The 14531-nt window shown below is 44.9% G+C and overlaps 1 protein-coding gene across 1 annotated transcript in view; it reads left to right on the forward strand.

The window, feature by feature from the left end:
* Nucleotides 1-14531, forward strand: part of LOC122142788 (tripartite motif-containing protein 16-like protein) — a 38453-nt gene that overhangs the window by 2063 nt on the left and 21859 nt on the right. The window lies entirely within an intron of this gene.

The raw sequence follows: 14531 nt of genomic DNA on the forward strand, positions 1-14531 counted from the left end.
AATATAAGATAAAAACTATACAATAAGGTAATGTAAAAAAGACATAATAGAAAAAATAAAATAAAAATAAGGTTAAATAAAAGCAGCGCAAGGCACATGGCAGATAGAGTGCAAACCAGTGAACAAAAAGTGCAGATAAAAAAATTTTTAGTGCATAAAAAAATAGCTTATTCAGTCTGATTAAAGTGACAAAGTGCTCAAGAGCAGTTATTTTATTTAAACTGACTGAGGAGGTGGTAGAATGACTTCAGTTCCATGGTGAATGAGGTAGTGAGCAGACCACTGCTGCACAAAGTGACTGGTGCATGTCATCGTATGTTAGAGGGAGGGGGGTGCAGGCGCCATACCACACAGTGATGCAGCTAGTCAGAATGCTCTCGATGGTGCCTCTGTAGAAAGAGTACATGATGGGGGGTGGGGCTCTGGCTTTCCTCAGTTTCCAGAGGAAGTAGAGACGCTGCTGTGATTTCTTGGCCAGTGCTGCAGTGTTGTCGGTCCAGGAGAGGTCCTCTGTGATGTGCACACCCAGGAACTTGGTGCTGTTCACTCTCTCCACAGTCGCACCTTTGATGGTCAGAGGAACATGCTGAGTGTGCGCTCTCCTGAAGTCAACAACAATCTCCTTTGTCTTCTCCACGTTCAGAGAGAGATTGTTGTCACTGCACCACCCGGCCAGGCGGCTCACCTTGCTCCCGTAGTTTGTCTCATCTCTGTTGCTAATGAGACCCACCACAGTCATGTCATCCGCAAACTTAAAAAAGAGATTGGAGTTGTGTGACGGTGTGCAGTCGTGGGTCAGCAGAGTGAAGAGCACACATCCTTGGGGGACCCCAGTGTTCAGTGTGATGGTGCTGGATGTGTTGCTGCCGACACATACTGCCTGAGGTCTTCCAGTCAGAAAGTCCAACAGCCAGTTGCACAGCGAAGTGTTGAGCCCCAGCTGGACCAGTTTGTTAATGAGCTGTTGAGGGTTGATTGTGTTTAATGCTGAACTGAAGTCTATGAACAGCATTCTGATGTATTAGTCTTTTTTTTCTAGATGTGTGAGTGCTGAGTGGAGGGTAGTTGAGATGGCATCATCGGTCGACCGGTTGGACCGATATGCAAACTGGAATGGGTCCAGGGAGGGGGGGAGTGCAGACTTGATGTGGTGCATGACTAGCCGTTCGAAGCACTTCATGAGGATGGGAGTAAGTGCAACAGGACGGTAGTCATTGAAGCAGGATGGAGATGGCTTCTTCGGGACTGGAATGATGGTGGTAGCTTTGAAGCATGTGGGAACAACAGCCTGACTAAGTGAGATGTTGAAAATGTCTGTGAAGACATCAGTGAGTTCTGCTGCACAGTCTCTCAGTACACGGCCAGGAATGTTGTCAGGACCCGGAGCTTTGCGTGCATTGATCCTGCTGAAGGATCTCCTCACACTGTCCGGGGTCAGCATCATCACCTGGTCACTGGGAGGAGGTGGAGTCTTCTGTGCAGTGGTGCTGTTTTGTGCCTCAAAGCGAGCGAAGAAGGTGTTCAGCTCGTTCAGCAGAGAGATGTTGCTGTCATAGGTCCGCTGTGGGGGCTTGTAGTCCGTAATGGTCTGTATCCCCTGCCACAGGCTCCGAGTGTCTCTGCTGTCACTGAATTGATGGGCTGTCCTCCTGGAGTACTGTCTCTTATCCTCTCTGATGCCGCGGGATAGGTTGGCCCTGGCTGTTCTCAGGCCCCCCTCATCTCCAGCTCTGAATGCAGCGTTCCGCGTCTCCAGGAGTCTGTAGATCTCCCCTGTCATCCACGGCTTCTGGTTGGCCCGGACAGTGATGGTTTTTGTGACTGTTACATCCTCAATACACTTGTTGATGTAGGCAGTGACAGTCTCTGAGTACTCCTGGAGGTCTGTGGTGTTATTGTAAGTGGCAGCCTGCTTAAACATATTCCAGTCAGTTGTATCAAAGGAGTCTTGAAGAGCGTCTGACGACCCTTCTGGCCACACTTGAATCTGTTTCTGAACTGGTTTGGCGACTTTAACGAGCAGTCTGTATGCAGGCATTAGCATGACAGTGATGTGGTCTGAGGCACCAATGTGGGGGAGGGGGAGGGCTTGTAAGCTCCTCTCTGTGTGGTGTAAACAAAGTCTAAAATGTTATTACCTCTTGTTGGAAAGTTAATGTGTTGGTGTATTTTTGGAAGCACACTCTTTAAGTCAGCATGGTTGAAATCCCCAGCTATGATGAGAAAAAGCATCGGGGTGTGCTGTCTGCTGCTCACTGATGTGCTGGTGCAGTTCATTTAGTGCATCGTTCCTGTTGCTGTTGTTGTTGTTCGGGGGAATGTAAAACCGAAACGAGCAGTATGGCAGTATATTCCCTCGGCAGATAGAACGGCCGGCACTTAATAATCATAAACTCCACCAGGGGTGAGCAGTGTTTGCAGATCACAACAGCATTGCGGCACCACGCGTCATTGATCTTTTTCCTCCCGCGACGCGAGCTCTGTCTGCTCGATAGCACGTCAGCTGGTCGAGCTGAATGGCGCAGTCTGGAACGCTGTCGCTGAGCCATGTTTCCGTGAATACAAAAACACAACAGTCTCTTACAGTCCTTTGAGTTGAACTTAGTAATCGGATGTAGTCCAGTTTATTGTCCAAAGAGCATATGTTAGCCAGTACGATGGTGGGGATAGATGGCTTGTGTGGGTTAGCCGTTAGCCTAGCCCGGATACCTCCGCGCTTACCCCTCTTCTGCTTCCTCTCACGCCGCTTGTGGCGCCTCCGCTGTGGGCGAGATGCAGCAGTGGGGGTCGGTGATGATGTAGGCCTCCGGAGCAGTCCGAGATCTCGCAGCTGTTCCGCGTGCACGGAGTTTAACTCTAAAAATGCGGCTCTGTCGACATCCAGCAGAAACTCATGACTGTATGCGCGCTTAAAGACAGATAGATGCGATGATGACGTACAAAAACACTGCGACTCATAAGACAAAAAACACGAAAACACCGTTCTGTCGGGACAGAGAGAAGCCGCTGCGTGTGGACGCGCCGCCATCTTGAGACATCATCAGTCATATCTGATCATTTTCTTTTCTTAAAGAGACAGCTCTAACAAATGGCTTTTAGCTATGAAAATCTCCTAGGAAACTGTTTTTTTTTCTGAGATCTTTCTTCTAAAGGAGATATTTTAGCCTTGTTCAATATGTCAGTCCAAATCCAATTTTTATCTGCTTAGAATCCAGTCATTTTAATCATATTTAGTGTCAGTTGCAATCAGCTATCATTGAAGAACATTGTATGTTCTGGAACACATTCTGAAGGTTGACAGCCACATCCCATCCCATCATCAAAGTTGGGTACCACACAAATTTATTTATTTATTAAATTTATTTGAAAAGGGACCATGCACAATTTGAACATAAATGTTTCCATTTCTTGCATTGTACTGAATTTAGCCAATGGCTTTCATCCACGATCCCTAATCACAATCAGGTAATCACATTCATAAGTCAACATAAAAACATGAGATAACAAACACATACAGTACAGTAGAAGTCAGGCATTCCAGTCTCATATGTTTCTGTTTCTGCTTCAGCAGATGAAGTTATCCAAGTACTGCATCTACACATTGTCATATTGTAAGAGACATAGCAATTCCCTCCTGTTGTTTTTGTATATGCCCACCAACAATGTCATTGGCATAAAAATCAACGCAGATATTACAGAAAAATAGGAAGTTACCGTAACTCAGGCAAGCAATGTCCGATCTGCCCCAAACTTCACACTTTTGATAAGGGTCCTGTCCTGAACACATCAACATGCCCGTATTCGGTTGTAGTCATAGCGTCACCTGCCGGCAACAGGAAGTGTCATGTTTAACACTGTTATGGACTCCTAGCAACATATTAAAAAGTGTCAGCAAGTGTTAAATACACTGCCAACATGCTGGAAACATACTAAAACATTATAGCAGCGCTTAGCTAAGTGCTAAAGCATGCTATTAATGCAGTGAAACAGAACATTACTGTACTTGTGCATACAATGTCCAATCTGCTTCAAACTTCAGGCCAGGACTCTAATCAAACTTGTGTAGATATCTACATGTTCATATTTGGTTATAGTTATAGCGCCACCTACTGGCAACAGGAAGTAACATGTAACACTGGTACAAATATTTACCATTTTATAAGCATATTGCCCAACGTTTGCTGTTCACCTATGGCCACTGGGTGGCAGTGAGCCCCGCGTGCGAGGGCCATTTCATCACTGCTTACAGCTTTAATTTTCATTAAAATTGATCAACACCATTAAAGATGATCTTGATAAAAGTGTATTTTTATTTTTTGAACTGTTTACCTTATTTTATATAAATAATTAACATTATTTTAAGAAGTTATAAATTATGGACAATCTATTTGTAGCTGTATCAAAACTGAAACAATAAAATAAAATAATATAGTATTATATAATGGCCAATGCAGAGGTGTGAATTTTGAGAAGAGGCAGGAAGCCTAGTGAAGGGCTTCACTCCCAGACCAAAGCTGTGGCTTAGAAGGATGTAGCCTGGGACTCTGTCGACTCTACAGAAGAGGAGAGAGAGGGGGATCTCCAGTCCATTCATCCTAAGTCCACGTCACCTCAAGTCAGACCTGTCTTTCCTGCTGCAACATCTGGAGGTGGGATGTATGCTGTGATGCATGATTTCCTGAGCGCTCGAGCAGAGAGGCCAGTGTTATCTACTGGAGCTACAGAGTCTATGAGAGTCAATTTTGCAAGCTGGCCGGCCAGCTGAGAGGTTGTGTGTTGTCGAGAGCCCATGGCTGGAGCTCCCAACGCCAGCTCAGTACAGCTTATCAGAGAGACCAAGACTCACCAACTGCCATGGGGTCCAGCAGCCAGCCGATGCTACGAATGGAACTGAAGTTGCCAGTCTTCCAACACGGGGAGGATATCAAGAACTTCTTGTGTCAGAGATCTACACTGACCTGAAGGAGGCTCTTTTGGAAAAGTTCAACATCTCTCCAGAGACCTACCGTCAGCAGTTCCGTGCTGCTTCTACTCCAGCTGGGGAGTCACTGACAGAAACTTACCATCAGCTGTGGAACTTGTACCGTCGTTGGGTGAGGCCTGTATACAAAGCTGTATACAAAGGAGGAGATTGGTGAGACCATTGTCCTGGAACAGTTACTCTGTGTTCTTCAGTATGAGATCTGAGTGTGGGTGAAGTAACATGAGCTGACAACTGGACTTGATGCTGTTAAACTGGGTCAGCAGTACATCAACGCTCACCGTGGAGGTTAGCGCTCTCGACCCACTAAAGATAATTTTAAAAGTTCTCTTAGTGGCTCTGATGAACCTCATGTTGACTTAAATGCCACTCATGTACAGTAAGTAGCTCCTGAAAAACCGAGTCACAAAGAAATTCTAAACTAAAAAGTAAACCTAAACTAACTAGGTTTTGCTATGTCCCAAGAGAGGAGGACATTTATGTGAAAAATGTTAATTTAAATGAACAATGTTTGAATGCTCTTTTGGACATTGGTAGCTCTTTATCATTGCTCAAAAGGAGTCATATGTCACGTGTTCCATTTGCTAATTTGGTCAGTGTACAATGTGTTTGTGGGGATGTGAAGCAGTACCTTCAAACGTGTGTCCAAGACCAAATGTATTTGTTGAATGTGGCTGTTGTTGATGATTTGACACAACTCCAGGTTAAAGCAGGTCTGCAGCCTTTGCCAGACTTGCACCATAGTCTGTTGCAATGCGGGGCTAAGGGCCCCAGAAAGACACGTTGTCAACGGCGACTAGAAAAAGGTCTTGGTACCCCAGCCACTGAGATCCAAACTGAGGGTCTTGAAGTTCATGGCTGGAAGATCCCAGAAAACATTTCAGAACTGCAAAAAGCTGACAAGACATTGAAACCACTGTTTGCTAAAGTGTTTGAGGGAAAACAAGCTGATTTGTGTGGGGGAAAATATGTTATCATTAATAATGTATTGTACATGCAAATCCCTGAATCCACCCATTTTTGTTGTCCCTACATGTTGTCGTCCCATTGTTTTACACTTAGCACACAGTATTCCATGGGCAGGACATATGGCACTCCAGAAAACATACACTTGCATAAGCTCATGATTTATTTGGCCCTCCATGTACACTGATGTACAGAATTACTGCACCAAATGCCACACATGCCAAAAAAAACAGTACTTTGCGATGACAGGATAGGGCACCTTTACTTCCACTGCCTGTGATATCTTTCCCTTTTTTTTAGCGTATCGCCATTGACATTGAGGGACCTCTGGAAAGGAGCAGTACAGGGCCCCAATACATCCTGGCCATCAGAGATTATGCGACAAGGTATCCTGAGGCTTTCCCTCTTCAATCCATTACTATGCCCAAGATCGTCAACGCCCTCGTCCAGCTTTTTTCCAGAGTGGGGACACGAGATGAAATCCTCAATCATCAAGGGACCAATTGCACGTCACAGGCTGATGAAGCTACTGCATCGACAGCTAGGCATCACTGCGATCAAGACCAGCCTATTCCACCCCAGACCAATGGACTGGTGGAGCATTTTAACCAGAAGCTCAAGAACATGCTCTGCAAGTTCGTCTCAGACACTGGAAGGGACTGGGACAAACAGGGTACCTACAGGAAGGTACCACAAGCATCAACAGGTTTTTTTTCCATTTGAGCTCCTGTATGGATGGCGGATCCAAGGGCCACCAGATCTCCTGCGAAAGAGTTGGGTAGCCCCTTCATCTGATGAGACTGTGAAGTCTGAGAAGGGCATTGTCCAGTACGTCCTTGACGTCCTATGATAGGCAGACCAGAACCTGAGAGCTGCAACCTGGACAAAAAGTACTGACACTGCTCCCTACCTCAACGAATAAACTGCTGATGAAATGGCAAGGACACTGCATTGTTGTTTGCAAGATGGGACCACTGACATGAAATTCATCATCTTGACAAAGGCATGGTAACACAAACTTACCACATTAATCTGCTGAAGGAGTGGAAAGAGCAATCCAGCAAACCTGAAACTTCACTGCTGATTTGTGAAGTGGAAGAGGATTAGGAGGATGAATAACCAGAACCAAAGGTGAGAGAGCCAGCACAGCCAGCAGGCGTTGATCTGCTTCATCTGGAAGAGTCCAAACAAGCTGAGTTGCATCACCTTCTGGATCAGTATCCTTTGTTGTTTCATCAGAGGACTGGGCGGACCAGCCTGGGACAACATCAAATCCACCTTCTTGATCAAACACGTTCCTGTCAATGGCTGTACCGAGTACCCGAAAGGCTAGTGGCACCCCTGAAGGCAGAGATCGAAACAATGCTGGAGTTGGGAGTTATTGAACCCTCCAAGAGTGAGTGGAGTAGCCCAACTGTTACCGTCCCGAAGAAAGACAACACCTTGCGCATCTTCATTGACTTGAGAAAAGTGAATGCCCAATAAAAATTTGATGCTTACCCCATCCCACGCATTGATGATTTTCTGGAGAGGATCAATTCATCACAACCTTAGATTTTTGCAAATGTTATTGGCAAGTTCCCCTGGAGGAGACGTCCAGACCCTACACTGCGTTCCGGACCCCACTATGGCTAGTTCATTTTACCGGTTTACCATTCAGGCTGCATGGGGCACCAACTACATTTCAACGTCTGATGGACCAAGTCCTCTGAGGCTGTGAAGAATGGTCGTCCGCTTGCCTGGATGACTTCATCTTATACAGTACGACTTCTATCACCTTCTATACTTTGAAAAAACCATGAATAAATTCCAAGAGGCTGGCCTGACCTTAAACGAGGCTAAATGTGAGTGGGCAAAATCTAGGGTAGAGACTAACTACCTGGGATACCACCTAGGAAATGGGGAGCCGAGACCACAAGCGGACAAGGTGCGTTTGATGCATTCCAAAACCAAGAATGAAGAAAGAGATCCGGTCTTTGTTGGGACTGGTGGGGTGGTATTGACTCTTAATTCCCAACTTCTCCACTATGGCTGTCCTGCTGACCAACCTGCTCTGCAAAAGTGTGAAGAACCCCATTACCTGGACTTTGGAGTGTGAAGCAGCCATTAACATCTTAAAAAACACATGTGTTCGGGCTTCACCAAGGAGTTCATAGTGCAGATGGATACTTCTGTTGTGGATTGGAACAGTCCTGGCCCAGGGAGATGTGGGTGAGGAAAGGCCCATTGCTAACCTGAGCAGTAAGTTGCTGCCAAGAGAGACCCGATACTTCACAGTGGAGAAGGAAGGCCTGGCAATCAAGTGGACATTGGAGAGCCTCAGGTACTACCTGCTGGGGAGGTAGTTTATCCTTGAAACAGATCACTGAGCCCTGACATGGATCCACACAATGAAGGATCACAACTCTCATGTGACCAGATGGTATCTCTCCCTGCAGCCCTACCAATTCAAAGTTTGACATTGCCCTGGCCCCCAGAACATAATAGCCAACTATCTGTCTTGGTATCCGATAAGTTCGAGGCCTGGAGGGAAGTGATGTAACAAAGTGACCTCTCTCTGATAGTTAGTGCAGCATACACACACTGCATCTTACCTTACTCATCCTTCATTATCCCCTGCTGAGGCACTGTGGGTGCACACACACCCCATTAGCATACTGGTTTCTCATACACGCAAACATATCCACCCTATTTCCATCCTTGACAGTAATCCAAGCTACACATAAAACAAACATATGCATATTTTGAAATTGTCTATTGTTTTATTTTGGGTTTGTTTTGTTGTAAATACTGTAAACACTGTATTGTAAATGTGTTCTGTATTTGTCAGCTTCTATGTTGCTGGTCTTTCACGCTGCTTTCTTTCCATTGGCCAGCCAACCCAAGTGCCAACCAGTGACCTGGCTAAAGTTTTGACATGCCCTGACATTTGTGCTTTTTTAGTTTCTTATAAACATTAATCGCTAAACATCTGATTACACTTTATTTAGCACAAACTACAATAGTATGTGAGCAGCATGTATGTATGATTATGGATCCATTTGCTCACAAGAAATTTGTTTTTATTTACAACACAAAATATTCATAAAATACATAATAAAGGTTAAAGATACATTATTGAGCACACAAATCTAAACACAGATATTTGAACAGTCACACAGCTTCGTGCTGTTCCTGGAAACAGTTCTTTTTCAACTGTTGAAACAAACCATACATGCCATTTTCTTCTCATTTCAGTGCACTGAGTTTATCAGCTTTAAATGTCTAAACTTGCAAACATATAGTCATAAAACTATGCACAGGTTTTTGGGAGAGAAGTAAATACTAAACATATCGTATAACAGCAGCAGCAAGCGGTTTATCTAGTTCATGTGTGAGAATACAACAAGTGAATTGGGGATTACCTATTTGGTTGAAACCTTCAATGCTTTCGATGTTTTCTATGGGCAATTATATATAGATTATGTATGAATGGGCTGATTTCAGATGGGATTTAAGTGGGATCAATTTACAGCTGGTGTTTCACAGCTTTATTCCATCCTAACTCAAGGTGAACCCATATAACTGTCTTCCACAAACGTTCTACTGTCAACAGCCTTACTTTGAGCAACAGAAAATAATTTACTCGCATATACTTGTACTCATGGCGCACATGTGATGCAGACAGTTTAGAAGAGAGAGTGCTCACTCTTAAAGGGGCCACATCTTTTTTCAATCGTTACATTTAGTTCAGTGATAGTGATCATGTTACTCCATTTGTTTGGTATATATAGCCCTCATGTTCCCATTGTCCATTGACTAGCTTTGTTCCCTGTACCACTGTTTGGTGAGTTCTTGTTCCTGTTTAAGTTCATATTTATTTCATGTACCTTGTCATCAATCATGTTCTCTTAAGTTTGTCTGTTTTGTAATAAATACTGCACTTTGGTGCAGTAATACTCCTCCAGTGGGCGTTTATTACAATCACATTCTTCTTCTGAGGTAAATACAAGGCTTATTCCTCACAGTGCATCTTCAAAAAATTAACAGTAGCCTAGACAAATGTGAAGTTTGCTGTTTTGTTTATGGAGGTGATGGGCTCATTTACATGTTCACGTACAAGTATGGAGGATCTGTTTAGAGATCAGGGCCCATATTCACAAAATATGTTATCTTACCACTAAGAGTTCTCCTAAGTGATGTTTCATAAACAAATTTCGGGAGGAGCATGCATGGATAATTAACACGGCCAGTTCATCATTAGTGATTACACCATTTACCAATCAGCTCAAGAGGAAACACTTATAAATAATCAAGTACGTCCTACCTTCGTTATCTCTCGGCTTTCAGCATTCGGTTCGCTCTGTTGCCATCTTATCACAGACCAAATTTTCCGTCCAACAAAGAGATCTATACCGGGGATTTTTTCAGATCTGCCGCATTTGCCGGCCCCATGATAACTCCTACCCCGCCAAACACGGCTGCCGAGCACCAGGCGTTATCGCGACAGCTGCTCTTCTTGACCAGCCACACGCTGTGGCCAATAGACTGTGCGAAGCCCCGAGTTCACCTCGCTCGACACCACCATTGTCCCGCTCAAAGACCCAGCTCTCCTCGAGCACTGGATCGCGGCAGCAGCAGGCATTCAACAAGCCTGGGCCGCACCCCAGATCTCACGACAGCAAAGCCTCACTCGCTTCTCTGGCCGCAGCGCAGTTTGAGGCTGCCTCCACTAGCGGCGCAGACCATGTGTTGCAATTTAATAAATTTCTTAGAGTTGTCATCCACACTGAAATGTCTGAAGGCATTACATTTGCCTTACTCTGCATGTATAAACCTCAACGAGATGATACAGACATAAATTTCATGCAATTCTTCTGGCAGGATCAATTTATTTATGGAAATATTTCACCATTTACTGGCGCGCTCACTCAGAATTGATCTAAAATGCAACTGCCCTCGTGTTTTCCGCAGGACAGCAATTGTGAGTACATTTTCTGTTGTCTTTTTAGGACTGCAATATGAAAAGAGTACAAAGTAAATATCTTTAGAAACAGCATGAAAGTGAATAGCACATAACTGCAAATTAATGTTACTGCTATAAACATGTCTATTGGTACAATGTGCAGTGTTTCCCACAACCTTCCACTCTATTTGTGGCGGCACTCCCCCGCCCCATATATACATATATATGCAAATTCATTTTCTGCCAGCAGGAGGCGCTTTAAGAGCGGGAGAGATAAAGGATTCTCCGGTGACGGCTGCAAAACAGCGCTCACAAACGCTGCCTTATCAAACATTACATGCAAAATGAAATGAAAATAAAATCGAAAATTTTCTAAATACAGTCGGTTTCCTTCTGTAATACAGTGATATACGTTTACATGTACATTTACATTTAATCATTTAGCAGACGCTTTTATCCAAAGCGACTTACAAATGAGAACAATAGAAGCAATCAGCTCAACAAGAGAACAACAATGGTATACAAGTGCTCAAGTTAGTCTAGTAGAGAACACGTAGCCAGGTTTTTTTTTTTTTTTTTTTTTAAGAATATGACAGACAAGAAAAGGAAAGTCCTAGTATTAGTTGGTTAAGTGCTAGCAAAAAAGATGAGTCTTTAGATGTTTTTTGAAAATGAGTAAAGAATCAGCTGTTCGAATTGAGATCGGAGGTCATTCCACCAGCTGGGCGCAGTCCAAGAAAAGGTCCGTGAGAGTGATTTTCAACCTCTTTGGGATTGCACCACAAGGCGTCGTTCACTTGCAGAGCACAAACTTCTGGAGGGCGCATAAGACTGAACTAATGAGCTTAGGTATGTTGGTGCGGTGCCAGTGGTCATCTTTTAGGCAAGCATCAGTACCTTGAATTTGATGCGAGCGGCTACTGGTAGCCAGTGTAACCTGATGAGGAGAGGAATAACATGAGCTGTTTTTGGCTCATTGAAGACAACCCTTGCTGCTGCATTCTGGATCAGTTGCAGAGGCTTGATAGTACATGCAGGAAGGCCCGCCAGGAGAGCATTACAATAGTCCAGTCTGGAGAGAACAAGAGCTTGGAGAAGAAGTTTGGTGGCTTGCTCTGACAGGAAGGGTCTAATCTTCCTAATGTTGTATAAGGCAAATCTGCGGGACCAGGTCATTGTAGCAATATGGTCTGTGAAGCTTAACTGATGATCCATCACAACTACTAGGTTTCTGGCTGTCCTGGAAGGAGTTATGGTTGACGAACCCAGCTGTATAGAAAAGTTGTGATGAAACGATGGGTTAGCTGGAACCACCAGCAGTTCAGTCTTAGTAAGGTTGAGCTGAAGGTGATGGTCATTCATCCAGCTAGAAATGTCACTCAGACAGGCTGAAATTCGAGCAACTACCGTTGGGTCATCTGGTTGGAATGAGAAGTAGAGTTAAGTGTCATCAGCATAGCAGTGATAGGAAAAGCCATGCTTCTGAATGACAGATCCTAATGACGTCATGTAGATGGAGAAGAGAAGTGGTCCAAGTACTGAGCCTTGAGGAACCCCAGTAGCAAGTTGTTGTGACTTAGAAACTTCACCCCTCCATGACACCCTGAAGGATCTATCAGAAAGGTAGGACTTAAACCACTGGAGTGCGGTACCAGAGATGCCCATCTTTCTGAGGATGGACAGGAGAATCTGGTGATTAACAGTGTCAAAAGCAGCAGACAGGTCCAGCAAAATGAGTACTGAGGATTTTGCAGCTGCTCTTGCCAATCGCAGAGTAACCGAGAGCAGGGCAGTCTTAGTTGAGTGGCCGCTTTTGAAGCCAGATTGGTTGCTGTCCAGGAGGTTGTTCTGTACAAGAAACATAGAGGAGCTGGTTGAACACAGCTCGTTCAAGTGTCTTTGCAATGAATGGAAGAAGGGATACCAGTCTGTAGTTTTCTAGAAGTGCTGGATTTAGACATGGTTTCTTCAGCAGTGGGCTTACCCGAGCCTGCTTAAATGCTGAGGGAAATGTTCCAGAGTGAAGAGAGGAGTTGATAATGTGAGTAAGTGAAGGTATGACTGAAGAAGAAATCGCTTGAAGGAGGTGAGTGGGGATAAGATCCAGTGGGCAAGTAGTAGGATGACTGGACAGGATAAGTTTGGAAACGTCTGTCTCTGAGAGTGGAGAGACGGAGGAGAGAGAGTGAGCATTAGTCGTTGTGAAGTTATCCTCAGTCTGCGGTGTGGAGAATTGGTCACTGATGGTTCTTGTCTTATTTGTGAAGAAAACAAAGTCGTCAGCTGTAAGAGTCGATGGAGGAGGAGGTGGAGGCGGATTAAGAAGAGAAGAGAAAGTTTTGAAGAGTGTCCGAGCATCACAACAGTTGTTAATTTTGTTGTGGTAGCATGATGTTTTAGCAGTGAAGACATTTGCAGAGAAGGAAGAGTGGAGAGACTGATACACACTGAAAAAACACCCGCATCGGTTTTTTGATTTTGAAATGTGCAGTGCTCATGTTTATTCAATGAAATCAAAGCCTTTTGGAAAATATATTTGTGGTGGTCAGTTTTGATATTGTGGCAACCCGCCACAAATAAATCAATGTGTGGGAAACCCTGATGTGATGACAACGTGAAAACATCATTCTCAAATTTATCCGCCCTGTAGATCGTTTAAAAAGGCTGGAAGGCCAAAATGAGAGGAAAAGATGCTTTTCAACAGGAATGTATTAATGTGGACAAGGCTTGAGGAATTGTCAAATCAGGTAACCAATTGCTAAACCGGCAACACAGTAGGCTACCCAGGCATTTTTAGCTTGGCCCGTCAAATGTTACTAACCCTTCTATTTTCCCACAGCCAACAACTACAGCAGACGAAGCACGCATGAAGCTGCTTCCACTTGCAACACCGGCCCGCACATCCCAGTATTTCCATCCTGTTACTTCTAACCCCCTTTTTTCTTTTTAGTGTCCTCCTGCTCACGTAGCAGACATTAGCATAAGGTTGCCTCTGCTAGCAGTGCAGGCTACACAAGTTTTTCAAGACATCACACACCCCAACCCCTTCCCACAGCCTACAGCTACAACAGCTGAAGCAAACTGGCCTCCTGCTCCCGTAGCAAATGCTAGTGTGAGGCTGCCTCTGCTAGCAGTGCAGGCTGCACACAGGGTCTTCAGGATTCCATTCATGTGGCCTACAGCATGTGAAGCAAGTGCGAAGCTGCTTCTGCTTGCAACACAGACCCTCACATCTCAGACCTTCCTCCTGCTGCTACTTACTACCTTTTTCCTTTTCAGTGGCATCCAGTTCCTGTAGCAAACACTAGCGTGAACACACATCCGATAGCGGTGCAGACCCATCCACACCCCTTTTCCGACAACCCCCTCCCTTACTCATGGCCTGCAGCCCCACAGTCTAACCCCAGTGTGAGACCGCCTCCATTAATGGCACAGACCCCGATGCCCACCATTCACTCTCTTTCCACCTCTCTTCTTCCACTTCCGGAGCCATCCCAAGCGTGAGCATGCCTCCGCAAGCGTGAGCATGTCTCCGCAGGCAGCTCCAGCAGCTATCTTTCCTCGTCCTCTCATGCTCCCCTTCCTTCTCTATGTTCTGCCCTACCCATCCCTCTGAACACCCTTGGCTTAGGCCCCGAT

The sequence above is a fragment of the Cyprinus carpio genome, unplaced genomic scaffold (assembly GCF_018340385.1).
Source record: "Cyprinus carpio isolate SPL01 unplaced genomic scaffold, ASM1834038v1 S000000168, whole genome shotgun sequence".
Lineage (NCBI taxonomy): Eukaryota > Metazoa > Chordata > Actinopteri > Cypriniformes > Cyprinidae > Cyprinus > Cyprinus carpio.